Source organism: Chenopodium album, chromosome 14, assembly GCF_948465745.1.
Source record: "Chenopodium album chromosome 14, dcCheAlbu1.1, whole genome shotgun sequence".
NCBI lineage: Eukaryota > Viridiplantae > Streptophyta > Magnoliopsida > Caryophyllales > Amaranthaceae > Chenopodium > Chenopodium album.
The window spans coordinates 24,209,662-24,215,053 of NC_137847.1; the positions used below are offsets into that span (position 1 = coordinate 24,209,662).

The 5,392-nt window shown below is 35.6% G+C and overlaps 1 pseudogene; it reads right to left on the reverse strand.

Annotated features, from left to right (window-relative positions):
- Window positions 1-3,807: 3,807 nt before the first annotated feature.
- Window positions 3,808-3,906, reverse strand: LOC145580404 (small nucleolar RNA R71; annotated as a pseudogene).
- Between the last annotated feature and the right edge of the window lie 1,486 nt (window positions 3,907-5,392).

The window sequence follows — 5,392 nt, forward strand, 5'->3', positions numbered from 1 at the left end:
AATTATAACTTTTAATAAATATCTTATAACTTAGTACTATTTTCATCATTAAATTCATTTGAAAAGTTTTTTTTAAAAATAAGATCCATTTATATTATATTTGCCACGAGACAACGACACATGATATTCCAGTTTTTCGCCAAGTGTCGCGCCACGTAGGCGAAATATAGGCATTATTGTGACACATAAGATGCTAAGTTAACGAATTTTAGATAGATTTTTGTAAGATAAAAATGTTATACAGTGTTTTATTATCGATATACTTCTAATATTTCATATATACAAAATTAATTATAACTTTTTATAAATATCTTATAACTTAGTACTATTTTCATCATTAAATTCATTTTAAAAATTTCCTTAACATGAGATCCATTTATAATATATTTTAATAAAAAATATAAAATACGTAAAAATTAGTTTTAAAAAGAAAAAGTATTTTAGTTTGGTAAAAATACTTTCAGTTTATTAAAAATAATTTAAGTGCAATAAAAAAATATCAAGTTAATAATAACATAGATATTTATTTACAAATAAAACTACAAAATTTACAATATTATATAAATATAACTAATATGATATCGTATACCTTAATACTTTACATTATCAAAAGGGTTATTATTAATTGTATTTAAGCTAAAAAGTTTAGGACAATATGGGCATAGCCTGAACACAAAACTAGTATTAAATAAAGGATTAATTGCCTATATTTTGGATAAAATCTTTCCTATAATACAGTATCATAGTTTAGATATCTCTCATAAAATAAAAAAGTACTAAGATTAGATTAAACCAATATCATATTCCGATTTGTCAAAAAATATCATATTTAGATATAAGAACTAGGCCCCGTTCACTTCACCTTATTTTTGCTGAACTGAAATTATTTTTACTGAAACAAAATTATATTTGCTAAACTTAAATTATTTTTACTGAACTTAAATTAATTTTACTGAACTTAAATTATTTTTGCTGAAGTGAAATTATTTTTACTGATTTTCTATTATAATTCTTCTTTAAGAAAACTGAATTTTACTAAACTGAACTTATTTTTACTGAACTAAAATTATTTTTAATGAACTGAAATTAATTTTACTGAACTGAACTTACTTTTGATGAACTTAAATTATTCTTACTTAATATATTTTTTTGTAAGGTGAAGTGAACAGGGCCTTAGACATATATTTTTTGAATATTAGATAGAGGCTAATTGCCTAGAATTTTGGCGAAACCTTTCCTATATTGTAGTATTATATTTAGATTTTCTACTATAAAAAAATACTATGAAATAAAATAAAAAATAAAAAAAAACCTATCATTTGGTCGAATAAATCTAGACCTAGCAAACGGGTTGTTCGGCTCGAGTACGGGTCGGGTCAATTCGAATTGGGTCAATTTCGGGTCAATCAATATTCGGGTTGGGTTCGGGTCGGGTCGGGTCAATTCGGGTTTAGGGTCAATGGTAATTCGGGTCGGGTATCGGGTCGAGTTTGGGTCAGGTCGAGTTCTGATGTGTGACATTTTTGGCACTCATTTGGTTCCTTTTTGGATGATTTTTATTTCATTTTATCTCTCTTTTCTTTAGTTTTCCTTAGTTTTATTCTTGTTTTCTTCATTTTATGCTTTTTGTAGTTAGTTTCTCTTTTTCATGTCTTTTTCTAGTTTACTTGTTATTTTTCTCTTTTACTTGCTTTTTATCTTTTGCTTGTAGGTGGTAATTGATTGTCCAAGAATTCCCGTATTCCTTTCTATATTTTTCCATTGATTTTCATGCCTAAAGCTTGTGCAAGAAGTTTCAAGTCAATGAGAGGTTCAAGGAGCATGCTTCAAAGTCTTGTTTATGCCTTCCTCATGGCTCATTTTCTTCAAGAAATTCAAGGAAGTTGCTGCCTACCTTGTCCTCCATCATCATCATCTAGGATGCGTGCACCTCGTGAGCAAGGGCAAAGAAGAAAGGAGGAAGCTGCAGCTATGTGCGGGCGCACTCGAGGAGTGTGCGGCCGCACATCTGTCGTGTGCGGCCGCACATCAGGTGTGTGCGGGCGCACATTCCTGGGTACACTCCTTCGAGCACCCGCACTTACGAGGGTCTATTTTTGGGCGTCATTACCGACCTCTCCTTTGTATATATAGTTATTTCTACCTATTTTTGAAGGGGGAAAAAGTTTTAGTTTTAGATTGAATTTGATAGTTAGTTTTTGGGAGAATTTTAGAGAGAGAAACTCAAGAACTAGAGAGAGAAACTCATGATTTTTGGTGATTGCTCAAGGATTCCTCATTGTATTTGATCTTTGGATTAAAGTTTTGTAAGGATCTTCTTCTTGATTTCAATACAAGTTTGATCTTAGTTGATTTCATTATTTTTTCATATTGTTGATGATTGATTTGGTTATTGATTGAATTTTAATTGATTTTGATTGATTGTTGGTTTAATCTTTGAATTCAAGTATGTTTATAATGAAATTGATGAATGTAGTAGTTTTGATCTCCATTTCTATGGCTAGTGAGTAGTTTCCTAGCTAGGGAGATGGTGAAGCATGTATGAATGATGGAATAGTGTAATTTGGGGATAATTGATGGAGTTGATGATATGATTAAATTTGGTTGATATTTCATGTGCATGTGTGTGATTAATTGAGGTTTGGCCATCTTTGATTAATACACTAGATTGCATTGTAAGCTTGCTATGATACGGACCATTGATTAGTAGACTTGCAATTTCACGATTGAGGTGCTTTGTGACGTTCCCTAGTTAGTGTTTAGCGTAGTTGACGCTAGTTAGACCTCTAGGTGAACCACCTTAGTATGATCTTTTGGATACATGATGATTTTCCTTCATATCGCTTGACTTAGTCGGTTTGACCTCCCAAATTACCGTTTCCATTATGATTGCATGTGGATCCATTGCCCTAGTGTCTTAGATTGATTTAATACAAGTTTGCATACCTAGTTAGCTTTACTTCTACCCCAAACCCCTTCTTGATTCCGAAATAGCTTGATCTAGACTTCGTGCACTTGATATCCATTCCCTTGGGTTCGACCTTGACTTGCCACTACGCTAAATAGGGGGTTAGTTAAGTTACAAATTTTGTTTGATTGGGTGGGGTGGTAGCCCAACGACCTACCGTTCTCCGTCCCATCAAAATGGCGCCGTTGCCGGGGAATGGTGCTTGAGTGTATGTTGTTTTTGAGTCTATTTAATTTTGATAAAATACAAAAAGAATTGTTTCTCTAGGCTACACTTGTAGCCGTGCTACTAACATTTTTGTGTGAGTTTTGCATGCATAGAACCCGTGATCGTCCCCTTGTTCCCCTTGATCCGGAAATTGAGAGGACTCTTTCAAGAAGAAGAGTGGATAATAGATCCTTGGCTTATAGCTCTTCAAGTAAAGAAGAAATTCAAGAAGAACAAGGAATGGGTGAAAATCCTAGAATAGCCTTGAAGGAGCTTGGAGTGCCCGGGGCATATAGGTTTGAGAGTGGAATAGCTCCACCTACTACCCCGGCAAATGACTTCGAAATCCGGCCGGCAATGATCACCTTGATTGAGAGAAGGCAATATAGTGGGGCTAAGAATGAGAGCCCATTGAACCATTTGAAAGAATTTGAAAAATATTGCAACACTATCAAAGTCAATGGGGTCTCTCAAGAATTCATCCGCCTCAAGTTGTTCCCTTTCTCTCTATTAGGAAGATCTTTGGAGTGGCTAGACAAGGAGGTGAAGCCCAACTCCTTGAGAACTTGGGATGATGTTACAAAGGCTTTCTTGTCCCGTTTCTATCCCCAAAAGAAGACGGCGGAGGCAAGAGCCTTGATTCAAGGGTTCAAGCAAAGGCCGAGTGAAAGCCTTTATGAAGCATGGGAGAGATTCAAAGAGTATCAAAGGGAGTGCCCTCACCACGGAATCCCCACATACCAAGTGATCCAAATCTTCTATGGCGGTTTAAGTCCCCAAGGCAAGTCATGCCTTGATGGAGGGGTCGGGGGCCCTATCATGAACAAAACCGAAGAAGAAGTTGTGGACATCATTGAGGACGTGGTGACATATTATAGGGATTGGCAAGATGGGGAGAGAGACTCTTCAAGCAAGCAATCTTCATTGTATTCGGTGGACCATCTCAATGCAATCAACAACCTTTCCTCCCAAATGACAAACTTAGGAAAGGAGGTCACCGCAATCAAAGCTAAGTTGGAGAGCACTTCTACCTCTTCTCAAGCTTCTAATCTTCCCTCCCAATTTAAGGGGAGAGGTACTCCTTCTAACTCTCAACCCCCTCCCTCTTCACATAATATGCCTTTGGGTTGCTTGTTTTGTGATGCATGTGGATCGTATGATCATGACTCTAGTGTTTGTCCTAATGAATGTGTTGATGAATTTGACAACAATGAGTGTGAACATGTTAATTTTGTGTCAAACAACAATGTTCAAAGGTTTGATAATCAAAAAGGCCAATGGAATAGGAATTACCAAAACCAAGGCAATTTTGACAACTATAATCATAATGGTGGTTATAGGAACCAAGGGAATCAAGGTTCTCGTGGTAACCATAACCAAGGTTATAGTAGCCAAAATCAAAGCGAAAACTATGGTAATCAAAATCATAATTATGGTAATCAAAACCAAGGTTATGTAAATCATAACCAAGGTAATGGAAACCATAATCATGGTGGTGGTAACCATAATCAAGGTTATGGTTCAAATCAAAATAGGAGTAATTGGAACAACCAAGGAAGGGGAAATTTTCAAAACAATGCTCAAAGAGGTCCCCCACCCGGTTTTGTTCCAAAGACTCAAAATGAAAATTCCTATTCACAACCTTCTTCTCCTAAGACAACCTTGGAAGAGTTGATTGATAATCAAACCAAGATCATTAACACCTATATGGCGGTTAGTGATAAGAAATTCAATGAGATGATGACCCACAATAAGATGCTTGAGACTCAAATTACTCAATTAGCAAGCACTATTAAGGATTTTGCTAGTCCTTCATCTTTGCCTTCCCAAGGTGTTGAACCAAAGAAACCCGTGTACTCTATTGCCACAAGTGGTGGAAATGATTTTGATGAGGGAGTTTCTTGTTCAAAAGAGGGAAGAGATGAGAGTGGTGCTAAGGAGAATGAAGTGGAAAGGGTTGAGTCTAAGGAAATCTATTGTGAGGTTGACAAAAGAGAAGAGTGTGTTGGTGAAAAGATGAGTGAGATAGAGAGATTTCCCGATCTACCATATCCCCAAAAATATTTGAGATTCAAAATGGATGAGCAATTTGGGAAGTTCCTTGAAGCTTTTAAGGATGTTCATGATTCTACATCCTCTACCGAACCAATTCCCAACATGCCTAAGTACTCCAAGTTTGTTAAGGAGATCTTAAAAGAGAGAGAGGATTTTGATGAG